Raw genomic sequence first — 13,794 nt, 5'->3', positions numbered from 1 at the left:
TTTAAATTTTATTATGTTAATCACCATGCAATACATCATTAGTTTTTGTTGTAGTGTTCCATGATTCATTGTTTGCGTATAACACCCAGTGCTCCATTCAGTACGTGCCCTCTTTAATACCCATCACCAGGCTAACCCATCCACCCACCCCCCTCCCCTCTAGAACCCTTAAATGTCTTTTATATTTTTTTCTTGCCTAATTGCTCTGGCTAGGACTTCCAGTATAATGTTGAATGGCAATGGTGAAAAACAGGCAGCCTTCTGTCATTCCTAATCTTGGGCAAGAAGCTTTCAGTCTCTCACCACTGAGTATAATGTTAGCTTTAATTAATGCTCTTAAGGAAGTTCTATGCCTAGTTTATTTATTCTCATAATTCTGTAGTATGTTTTTTTAATGAAAAGAAGTTCTTAATTTTAGTGTGGTCCAGTTTTCCTTTTTTTTTTCTTTCCCTTCATTGTCATTAATTTCTGTATCTTAAACTACAAACCTTTGCATCAGTGGGATCATAAAGATACAAACCTGTTATCTCCTAAGGGGAAAAAAAGAAAGGCATGACTCTTGCTTTACTTTTTACATTTCAATCAACAATAACATAGAATATATATATATATATATATATATATATATATATATACACACACACACACATATATTCTATGTATATACATCTCTATATACATAGAATATATGTGTGTGTGTGTGTATATATATGTGTGTGTGTGTGAAATAACATTAGATAGAGGTTCATCTTCTCCATGTTATCTAAGTGATCTAATATTATTAAAGAGTCTGTCGTTTCCTTACTACACTGCAGTTTCATCCTGTCATAAATCAAGTGACTTTATATGTCTGTATTTGTCTATTGAAGTTTTTATTCTGTTCAACTGAACTTTTCTTGTTTCTTTGTACTAATATGACATGATCTTAATTATTAGAACATTAAAATAAGACATACTATTTGAAATGTAAGTCTTCCTATTTTTTTTCTTTTTCAATATTTCCTTGGCTCTTATTTACCTTTTGCATTTTCACATGAATTTTTGCATCATCTTGTCAGTTTCATACATACAGAATTGAATCTGGGATTTTGATTTGAATTACATTGAATCATTAATTCATAATAAACTTAAATCACTCCTCATCGTTTGCCTTATTATTGCTGTATTGTATTTTTCAGTAATTTTAACACAATTCAATTCTTAATACAGTTCTTAATACAAATTCAATTCACTATAGAAAATCTCCAGCTTTTCAGCTGCTTTTGAACTTTTTTTTTTTTTAAAGATTTTATTTATTTATGTATTAGAGAGTGAGAGAGAGAGAAACAGCATGAGAGGGGAGAAGGTCAGAGGGAGAAGCAGGCTTGCCGCTGAGCTGGGAGCCCGATGTGGGACTCGATCCCAGGACTCCAGGATTATGACCTGAGCCGAAGGCAGTCGCTTAACCAACTGAGCCACCCAGGCGCCCTGAACTTTTTTTCTTTCTGTAGTTTATTTTATTTTTTTCTTTCTGTATTTTAGAATATATTTATCATAGTCACTTAAAGTCCTTGCCAACTAATTCCAATATCTGAACCACATGTGTATTTGTTTCCATTGTCATTTTCCCTTGATGTTCAGTAATATGATGCTATGATTTAGCCTACCTAATAATTTTTACTTAATGACAGACATTGTATATGAAATATATGGAAGACTCAGGTGAAATTATCTTCCTCCAAAGAGTTTATACTTTCTCCTATTAGGCATAATTGGACTGACTGATCACAAATTTTTCCAATCAAAAAGATTGATCAATTTATTCTAAGAACTGTTTTATTTGAGACTAGATTGCACCTCTAGTATGGTTCAGTTAACCTCTACTTCATTGGTAGAGGTTCATTCAGTGTTTTTATACATTGAGCCTCTTATATTCTGCAGGTGTGGCTCCCTTCAGGACCATACTGACACCTGGCTGTTTAATAAGCTTTGCACCAGATACTCAGCCCCTGCTGGCATTTCTGACCCTCCTGGATTTTCAACAAGTGTCTATCTTAATATTTCCTCTAATGCAGAGCTTGGCAATCTCCTGCCTACAGGCCAAATCCACCATCCTTCTTCACTTCCCCATCAGTTTTTGGTAATTTAAAGACTATGAACTGCTCATCTATATTATAATGTAGGACAATAAAGTAAGAATAATACTTTAGGATACATGAAAATTACATTAAATTAAAAGGTCAGTATCCATAAATATAGTTTTATTGGAATCCAGACACACTTATTCATTTTAGTTTTGTATAAGGCTGCTTCTCCATTGTAACAGCAGAATTGAGTAGTTGAGACAGAGGCTGTATATGGTGTTTTCTCTACACTGCTGCCCATGGCACTACACACTGTAGAGTGAGAATGTTATGACATGACAGCATTGTGAGTACCACGTGTATCACCGGTCTGTGTGGAAAAAAAAATTTTTTTTCCCAAAGATATATCAAGTCTGTCTGTAGATCAGCAGCAGTAGATGAGCCTGTGAAATCAATTTTTAAGATAGGGAACACAGACTTTGAACCCCAATTAGAGAAAACGTTTCCCTTTAAAAAAGAATTCCATTCTGATATTTAATACATTTGTATTTTTGAAAACAATTACTATTATTATTATTATTTTTAAAGATTTTATTTATTTGTTTGACAGAGAGAAACACAGTGAGAGAGGGAACACAAGCAGGGGAGTGGGAGAGGGAGAAGCAGGCTTCCCGCGGAGCAGGGAGCCTGATGTGGGGCTCGATTCCAGGGCCCTGGGATCCTGACCTGAGCTGAAGGCAGACGCTTAACGACTGAGCCACGCAGGCGCCCCGTATTATTATATTTTAAATTGAATCAATAAAATTTCTGGATAGTTGCTCTTTCTCATGTCACATAAGTCTCTATATAATATCCTTGCTTTTGATTCTTGGCCCACAAAGACTAAAATATTTATTATCTGACCCTTTACAGAAAAAAAAAAAAAATTGTTAAACCCTGCTCTAAAGGGTCCTGTATACAAGTTGTTGTTTTTCAAGGTTGTTAACAGTTTCTGCACTGTGACTTGATTGCAGTGACCTTATAATATATATATTCAAGTATCTGGTAATGCACGTCTGTACTTGTTGTTTGTATCTTTAATATTTTAAAAGCTATTGTAAAATCATTATAAAATCCAAATAGCATTGCAATGGCCTTGAAATCTGAACTCATTGGAACGGTAGCCCACAAAAGGCCACTGTAACTTAGTGCCTGAATATAGCTAGGCTGAGTATCTGCTAAATATAAAAACATCAACATTCTTCACAGGCTTTAAAGGTCAACATTCTTAATCCTCATAATACGATATTGAAAACTTCCAAAACACAATTCAAAATATTCATCATATGGGGGCCCTGGGTGTCACAGTCATTTAAGCATTGGACTCTTGGTTTTCCCTCAGGTCATGATCTCAGGGTCTGATTGAGCCCCAGGGCAGGCTCTGAGCTCAGCAGGGAGTCTGCTGGAGTTTCTCTCTCAAATAAATAAATAAATCTTAAAAAATTCAACATAGGAAGATCCAGGAAAATCTCAATTCACATAGGAAAACACAATCAACTGATGCCCAACATTGAGATGGCACAGATGTTGAAATTATTTGACAAAGACTTTAAATACTCCAACAAGCAATTATGAATACACTTGAAATAATCAGGAAGATGGTGTCTATGAAGAAACAGAAGATGTAAAGAGGAATGAGATGGAAATTTATAATTAAAAATTACAATAACCATAATAAAATCTGTTGAAATAGGTGCCTGTAGTGATGGCTCTAAATTCATCCTCTGTTTGAATGAGACTAAGAAATTGAAGTTAGGCTGAGAACTTTTTTTTCTCGCTTACCATAAAATATTAACACTCCAGAATTAGTATATAAGAACTTCTCCAATTTCTCCTTTTAAGTATAAATTCCTATAAATATACAAGATATTTTGATTTGGGGGTAAGAGTTGGCCATAAAAATCTATTTAACAACCACCTACGATGTTTCTCATACAGGTTTTATGAAGACCACACTACCCTAAATAATTCCTGATATAAAGATCATTCTTGTGAAATTCTATTGATTTATATTTCCTTAGTAATTATACATGCACTTCTCTTCTTTAGAGACATATTTCATACCACCACCTATGTGCTTCCACACCTATATTTGTTACGGTTAAAAATTAGGATATGTGATTTGACATTTCTTTAAAAAGTAAAAAAAAAAAAAAATTAAATTAAAAATTGGTGTCACATTTGGAAAACTGCACTGAGAATTTAAGAAGGGTAAAACTGAAGCAAATCATATTTGGGACTTATAACTCACCTTAGTAAAAGGAATGTCCACTGTATTTTAAGTGCAGTGCCTTAACTAATTTATTTTATGTATGATTTTCAAGTATAGATAATGGTCTCTAAGCAGATATCTGTAGAATGTAGACTATGTGAAATAATTTGTGAAAGACTGAAGTAGGGTTTGAGATTTGTCTTATAAAAATAGATATATTTATTCAGGGGTGCCTGGGTGGCTCAGTCAGTTAAGCATCTGCCTTTGGCTCGGGTCATGATCCCAGGGTCCTGGGATTGAGCCCCAAGTCCGACTGTCTGCTCAATGGGGAGCCTGCTTCTCCCTCTCCCTCTGCTGGCTGCTTGCCCTGCTTGTGCTCTCTCTCTCTCTCTGTCAAATAAATAAATAAACTCTTTTTAAAAAATAGATCTATTCAGGCCAGACTACTCCAGTTTGGTCAGATATGCTTGCCATGAGATTATTACAGATATGAACCCTATAACTTTTTATGTGTTGAAAAAATAATGAGACTGTGGACTCATTTTTATGTTTATATATGGCAGAATATCAGTTACTCTGTCTCCTCAGTGCCCTAGCTACTGAATCAGCAGTATAGGAACTAACAGCATGCATATAAAATGCATATGGCCAAGTAATAACAACATCTGCATTTACTGTGTTTTTATTCTGTCTCATGATTTTGATTCACCATTTTTTTTTAATTCTCTCCAAATCCTGTAAGGGTGTTATTCCTATTTATATGGTAGGCAACATGGGTTCAGAAAATTCTGTAATGTTTTAAAAATCACCTAGCTTATGTTTGAGTTATTTAATCACTGATGAGTTTGACTACAAAATTTGTCTTCTTAATGTCTTATACTGCTTCATGTATTAGAACAGAATGACTACCCAGTCTTTCAAAAGAAAGATAGAATTTTTTCCAAGTTATCATGTCATGTTCTTATTAACTCTATGTTCATGGGGACAGTATGTTAGCCTAATCTACTGAGATACTTAAACTTGGAAGGAATAATAAACTCCTGGACTACAAATACCAAACCCAAGAGCTCAAGACAAGTTATTACACAACTTAGAATTCTATAAATGTGTTTGATGAAAAGGCATTTACTAACTCCTAATGTAGCATATTGAAGTTTAAAAATTTTCCTTGTAATTTTAAAATGTATTACTATGCAATATTCATCTTTTAAAACTCCCATCTTCCAGCATAATAGACAATATTATCTCTTCTTTTTTTGTGACAAATCTTCAACAATTGAAAACAATTCCCATTCTATTTTTTTTTCTCCTCCACATCTGTTTTCCCTTCTACATTAGATCTGACTTCTTGTCACCTCACTATCCTTGTCTGGTATGCCTTGGCACACAACTCTAATCCACATCCTTCTAATATCAAGCTATGCAGACACAAATTCAATACTCCAAAAGTGTTCTGACTAGGGTTGCAATTATTTTGGGGTCAAGATTTTTTGTTGAAAAGAATGAAACACAAAACAATAACTGCCTATAACCGTACATGCATAAGTGCGTGCCTTCTAGTTTGGGAGCATCATTTGTGTTTGTATACTATTTTTTCTTTGCTTTTGACAATCAGGGAGACAGACTGGAGCCAAGGAAGAATAGAATTGATTTTATTCTGTCCTCTAGACTTTTTCTAAAGTTTAGGCTTTTATTTCAGGAAAAAAGTGATTTTTAGGGTACTGACAAATTGACCTGCTAGTTAACCAGAAGGCCAATGAGACCAAATCCCTATGTCTTTTTGGTAAAAATGGTATTGTTATTGGAAATTTTATATTTGCTTTATTTATCAAAAAATAACCATGGTGGTCCAGGTACGTGTAGTCCCTAAACTCTAACTGCATCTTTAAAATAGAATCTTAGGATATAATTAGAATCTGGTTTACATCTTATATTTAACCTCTGTTAAGGTCGTTGAGTGTGAACTCTTGACCCCTATTTCTAGGATGCATGAGTGAAAATAGGAAATCTCTTATAGCCCTTTCCTTCATTTCCTGTGTCCTACAAACACACACACACAGCCTAGAGATGGAATGATTTTCAATATTGTTGCATCATTTTGTTAGAAGACATGTGATGGAAAGGATTAATCTTAAATCAGTCCCATCTCCTTGACTGTCACTGGTCTAGAACTACTTATTTGGCATAGGCCTTAATGAGTAGATTTATGTTTCAGCTGGTGATTCCTCAAACAGTAAGATTCCACCCACTGTCTCTCACTGATCCAATATTACTAATAGAGTAGAAGGGCTTGTGATAAGATTGCTAATTATGTTACAAATGCATGAACTGGTTACCTTGTTTTACATTCCCATCCTTCCCATTTTCTCAATAAAATCAGCCTCTTTCTTTCACAATTGTCTGTGGGCACCTCTGGATTCTTTTTTAAATATTTCAATATGTCTTTGCCTAAATGAGATTCTCTTATCCTCGTTTTACTTGGGAGACAGTAGAACTGAGGGTTAAGTGCCCAGATTTTAGAGTTGAGTTGTATGGCTTTCTATGTGAAATCTACTGGTTACATGGGTTGTATACTGGTTGTATGGGTTTCAGTGTGAGATCTACTGGTTACAAGATCTATTGGTAACTTTGGCTACATTCTATAATCTCCTCAAATCTCAGCTTATTCATCTGTGAAAGGGAAAATCTACATCAACTAGATCAGATGCTTAATTAATAAACATATTTTTACATGTTCAGTATTATGATAGTCCCTGGCACATGGAAAGTCCTCAATAATTTTTAGACACATGGATATTTTTTAACTTGTCTATTTGTTATTTATTCGTCTTAGTGGAGAGAAAATTGAATCTTTTTTAAACATGAGGAATTTTAAATTATGAGTATACAATGATTGCTATCTATTTGACTAACAAGGCCTAATAAATCTTTACATTAAAAATATATATGTAATTTTAGGTAATTGCATAAGTCATTAGAGAACAAAACCATATTAACGGTAAGTCACTAGGTGATGCATGCTTCCTAAGATAATATTGATCTTTTAAATTGTGAGATTTATTAAATATTTTGCAAAAGGGGGCGCCTGGGTGGCACCATTGTTAAGCATCTGCCTTCGGCTCAGGTCATGATCCCGGGGCCCTGGGATCAAGCCCCGCGTCAGGCTCCCTGTTCAGTGGGAAGCCTGCTTCTCCCTCTCCCACTCCCCCTGCTTGTGTTCCCTCTCATGCTGTCTCTCTCTGTCAAATAAATAAATAAAATCTTAAAAAAAAAAAATATTTTGCAAAAGTACTAAAAGTAGTTCATAGTACTCTGGGGCCACAAAAACAATGCATCCAGCAACACGTAGAAGAATTGCCACCACATTTAATCATATTTTCTGTGTCAGTCTTTCTGTAAGGAGAATAAATTATTTGTATTTCTGAATAGATGAGCTGAGCTCTTAAATTTGAATTTAAGAGTTAAGTTGAATTTAAGCCTGAACTCTTAAATTCAGTTTTCTAAGAATGACAGGTTTTCTTCAAATCCCTTCTTCCTGTCTGGGAGGTTCAGGTACAAACTTCCTGGTAATTATAAAGGCCAGAATTACTTTTTGCTTTTTCATTGTTTTTCTAACTTGAAAATATTTGAGTACAAAACATTTTAAAACTTGACTATACTGTAATGAGTTACTAATTAACCTGAGTTAACAAAGTCTTTCTTCTATTTCTCCAGGTACATATCAGCAAACTTTTTTCTGTAAAGGGCCAGGTAGTAAAACATTTTAATTTTGTGGGCCATAAGGTCTCTAAAAGCTATTTAATTCTACCTTTGTAGTGTGAAAGCAGCCAAAAACAATATGTAAATGAATGAGTGTGGCTGTGTTCTAATAAAACTATTTACAGAAAGAGGCAACCTACTGGATTTGACCCACAGACCTTAGTTTACCAAACTAGTCTAAATCAAGCCCAAATTGAAGATCACAGAAGTGTCAGATCTCTTGTGAAAAACAACTTCTACTTATGTAGGGAGAATTATTAGGGTTGAGCCTATCTAACTCATACTCAAATTTATATGATATTCTCTAAAACTGAAAGCTAAAGGACAAAAAGTTGAACAAAGGACTCACCACACTTTGTACTAGTCCTTGTAACACTCTTACTTTCCCAGTCAGGACATAGATTTGTTCAGTTTCAGAACCATAGTTAGAATAATCATTTCCAGTTTCCCAGTTTCTCTATGGTATTGATACTGGGTATGGGATTGTAAAATTCCTCTGTTCTTGTCTTCTCCGAGGAAACAATTCAGTAGAGAGACTGGATAGAGAGTTAAAGCAGCAAAGATTTTATTTAGCAAAGTGAAAATACACTCCAAAGATACAGGAGAGGGAGGGCTGACCAGACGGTGGGTAGCAGCCCACTGGGTTCTGCATTGTGTACTTATTTTTAAAGATCTATTTATTTGAGAGAGAGAGAGAGAGAGCGTGAGTGGGAGGGGCAGAGGGCGAGGGGGAGAGAATCTTAAGCAGACTCCGTGCTCAGGGCCAAACCTGAGGTGGGGCTCGATCTCATAACCCATGAAATCACCATCCATTAGATCATGACCTGAGCCAAAACCAAGAGTCGTATGCTTAATGACTGCACACCCAGGCACCCCTGTGTTGTGTTTTTTATGGGGGTCTATTTGGTCTCCTTCCATCTTGTCAATATCACACCACCCTCTGGATCTGCCCTGGTTTTCTCTGCTTCCAACATTTTGTGCATGCTTGTGTCCACCATCTTCCCATAAACGCCTAAAGGAAACCCACAGAGGGCCAAAATAGAAGTGCAAATGATATTATAATGATATTACAACAGCCTTGGGGTTATTGGTAGACAAGGTTTTCCTTAAGTGCACATGCTCCAAAGTTAGGACCATCCCCTGCAGCACATGTCTTGTGCTTATCAGGCTGTGCTGAACAGCAAAAGGGGTTGGTGTAAGGGAGAAGGGGTGGTCCCTGGCAATTTCCTATCAGCCTTCCTTCTTTCTCCCTTCCTGCTCATGTCTATCTGTCAGCTCTAGCTGTATCAAACCCAAATACAATCTTATATTGGAATCCCCCAGAGGTTACATATTTTCTTCAGTGTCCCTTTAGATCAAAATAGCTAACACTTTCTTGTGTTATCCTGGGAAAATCAGCAATATGCCTTGGTCATTATTATCCTAGGGTTGACTAGGGCAGTGTACTATTCATGTCCTTAACAAGTCCTCAAGAACCTTAAATTTTCCCATGATTCTACTTTTACACATGTGGATATGGATGACTTTTTTTTTTTTTTTTAAGAGGAGGGTTAACTAAAATTGATTCCATTTATCTACTGGTACTTTTAGTCAAAAAGGACATAAGTCTGCCAAAGAAAAGGAACAATTTTGTCAAAGTAAATTATATTACCTAGGACATTATTTATACAGAGGAGTTAAATCCCTTACTCTAGACATGCTAAAATCAGTTCAAAATTTTGCAAGGACAGTAATTGAGGGTAATTCAGAGTACTTCTGAGTCTCTGTGGCTACAGCAGGCAATAGGTTCTCAACATTTCTGAAATCCCCAAGCCACTCACTATATAACTTAAGCTAAGTACTCTATAACCTAATCTCTTCCTTGGATGCCATGATATTAATACAGACCTTTGTGATTTAAAACTAGCTCTTCAGCAATTTCATAGTGTAGCCTAATTGATTATTATAAACTTTCTACCATTTTATTCATCATGGGTCTGAACACGCCCTTAAAGTCTGACTCAGTAGATGGGAATTACATATACCAATAATGGTATGCAGTGGCAAAAGAGTGTGCATCTTACCTAGAAGTAGGCAGCTAAACTAGTGGAGGCCTCTGCTGTCTTGGTTTAGTGTCCTTTTCAAACATGATAGTCTTCTTTTTGTAAAATCTGTTTTGTTCCCTGAAAATACATGTTTCTTTGTAAATAACTTTCTTTTGTAAGCCTTGCCTCCTATAAAATATTACCTCCTCCCTCTTGCGTGTCCATTTATTATTGTAATACCGGTACTTCTTTTCCATTACTTGAAGATGGGAGAACTCATGACACTCTAACTTCTATTCGCAAGCTTCATATACCTCAGAAAGATTTATTAGACTCTTCTCGAGAAAGATTGAATTATTCTTTAGTTAGTGGCTCAGATCTTAAAATTGTGAAACAGGAAAATATCAGAAAGGATCACTGATAGAATATGATCTATTGTTGTAGCAAACTCTGCTCAAATAATGGAAATCATTACACTGACCAAAACTTGTCAATTAGATGGTCACAAAAGAGTTAATATATATACACTGATAGTAGATATGTTTTGGGGTAGTCTATGCTTTTAGAATGCTTTGGAGACAATGAGGAGTTCTTTGCCTCAGCAAGAACTCCAGTTAAGGATGGCTAGCAAAGTAAAGAATGTTCAAATTCTCTAATTCTTAAGGTAATGAAAATTGTAAAGTTAGGAATGCATGTAAAGTGGGATAAAATGGAATCTAAAAACAATTTCTGGACCAAAAATTACACTAGACAGGCAGATTTCCCTTCAAGTAGGTCCTAGTTGGGACACCTGGGTGGCTTAGTCAATTGAGTGTCCGACTCTTGGTTGCAGTTCAGGTCATGATCTCATGGGTCAGGAGATCAAGCCTGGCATTGGCATTGGGCTCCCTGCTCAGCAGGGAGTCTGCTGGAGATTCTCTCCCTTTGCCCCTCCCCCTGCATGCTCCTGCTCTCTCTCTCTCACTTTCAAATAAATAGATAAATCTTAAGGAAAAAATAAAAAAGGATTCTTTAAGTAGGTCCTAGAACTTATGAAACTCAAAAAGACCAAATCTTTGGAGACTTTCAGTGAGGTTATTTGATAATGCCAGCAACTGAGTAGGAAAAAAGGGTTCTGGGAGAAATCCGGGTGCAGAATTTCATAAGAATAACCTCTTATGTTCTTAGCAGGGCTACTTAATATTACCAGAGAAACTAATATGTTGCAATAACTTACAGAAAATTACTCACTTGAGCAAGGACAGACCAGTAAACCTTGGTGAGGAAGATTTATTAAAATTGCTGATGTGTAGTGGTAACAAATTCTCCCAGTTTTGTCTGTCTAATTTTTCCCCTTAATTTGTGAATTATTTTTTTGGCACTTACTTCATTTCAGAACTTGAAAGATGTCATCACATAGTCAGTCTTGTTGTTGCTGTTTTAAAGTAATGTGTCTGCTTTCTTCTGACCGCCTTTAAGATCATATCCAACTTTGATTTTCAAAAATCATAAAGGGTATAGGTGTATAGGTGTTTTTTACTATTTTTCTTTTAGCTTTCATAGAAACTTCTTTAATATGTAATTTGGCTGTATATCAGTTTTGGCACATTCTCAAATATTGTTTCTTCCCTAATCCTCTGACCACCATTCTCTCTTTTCTCCATTTTTGGGACTTTAATTTCACATATATTAGAATTTTACATCTAGTTTCATATTTTTCTTATGGCCTCTTGAATTTTCTATTTTTTTTTCTTTCTACTATTTAGCACTACTATTTTCTAATAAACTAGTTCCCCATTTACAGAAACTATTCTTTACAGTGTCCATTCTGCTGTTAGTCTTTCAAAGAGTTCTGAATTTTTATTATTATATTTTGTGGTTTAAGAAATTTCACTGGAGTTTTTTTTTTTTCAGGGAGTTGAGTTATATGAGAAAATTCTGCATTTTTGGTCTATTTTTCTCAGCATATTACTCATATTCTTTCTCTGTCAATTTTAATAAGAAGGTCATCTGTGGTCCTATTTCTGTTGTCTGTTTCATTCTTCTATTTCTTGGTTAGCCTCATTTTTTTAACTGATTTTTTTGATATCTTAAGTGAAAAATTTTACAGTATCAGATGTTGTCATTAATCTTCATCTAGTAGGATTTCAGCCTATCCCCTCACAGGTAGAAGGAGTCGGAGAACATTACTTTAGTTCAATAAAGATTTAACCTCAGTCAAGGCTGGTTTGCATTTTGTTAGGGCTGTATCTACTTCTCTTTCACATACTCTGCGAGGATATAGCTCTCCAGGCATCACAAATGAGAGTGTTTTGTAATTAATAAGACAACCTTCTTAGTCCTATGAGTCTACCTTAGATTCCACTGTGCTTTTAAGAAGCTTTTGTTTAGCTTTTTAGCTTCTTGCTCTGTGCAATTTAAGAATTTTTAAAATGCCAAGAGGAGAAACCATAAAGCAGAAGAATCACTTCTTTGTGGCTCTCTTCTCTCTTGATAGCCTTAGGAGTTCAAATCCAATATTTTTTTCTTGCCAGTCCCATGAGTCTACCAAAAGCAATGGAAGATTTTCTGTGTTTAGCCATGGGCATTTTTATTGATTCTTGGCTTCTTGCCCTGTGTCAAAAATCAACTAACACCCTAAAGGGAAAGGATGAAGTCTTACTTTCTCTCTCTGACCTTAGCCCCTAAAATCTTGGCTTCCTTAGTCTCTATGACATTTTCAAGCCAGATTTCTAAAATTGGTCTCAGTTACTCCATCTTAGCTGGAAGAGTAAGCTGAGGCTTGTACTAGGCCTATCCCTACCTTACAAAAAGGAATATGCCTTTCTTAAATATTTTTAAGGCATCATTTTCTTTCAGCTCAGAGATCTGACAAACTGCAAGATGTAACAGCCACTGGTTCTTTCTACAGCAGTATGTCATTAACACCATGTACACAGGGAAAACTATAACTATAGAAAGAGACTCTAAAATTATTAAATTAACCGTTGTAATTCTAAATTATGAAATAGTTATCTGTACCAATTTTTTGCTAACCAGGTTAACTCTGTATAAACAAGCCACTCCTTATAAACTCAGTTTTATAAATCATTGCTCCTAACATAAATGTCCTTTTAGTTTCTGTTTATGATTTCCCCAATAAAATAATTTATTCAGGATAATTTATATGGCTACCCAATTTAGGTATGTAATTTTGAATTCTGCTGTTGCTTTATCAAATTAGTTATGTTTTTGAAACAAACTAAATTCTTCCTTCTAAAAATCTTTTGGTGAGGGCCAAATAATAATAAAAAATAAAATAAAATTAGAGTTAACTTTGGCAGAAAAAAAGGATGAAAAGTTGAACTTATGGCAATTTGACAATACTACCATGGGCAAAAATAATAATAGAAATAACTGTGATGTAAAAAACTGGCCATTTCATCTGACTCTCCACCATCCTTACATCGCTGTTGTGAAAAAGAGACTTAGAATCAAATTGATATTTTAGGAACTGACTCCTAAAGGTTAGCTGCATCCTTTTGAAATAGGAACATTAGTAACCTTTGGTAAAAAAAAAAAAAAAAAAATGCAGTTTCTTTAATTATGCAACCAAACCATAATAGAACAAGAAACAAATTTTTTCAGCATGGAACAGAAGTTCTCTTAGTTAATATGATCAGGACCTGTAATAGGTCACTCAAAGTAGACTTGGGTTAAAAAAGATAAATTAAAAAAA

This window comes from Halichoerus grypus, chromosome 5 (genome assembly GCF_964656455.1).
Source record: "Halichoerus grypus chromosome 5, mHalGry1.hap1.1, whole genome shotgun sequence".
Lineage (NCBI taxonomy): Eukaryota > Metazoa > Chordata > Mammalia > Carnivora > Phocidae > Halichoerus > Halichoerus grypus.
This window is presented reverse-complemented; position numbering follows the sequence as displayed.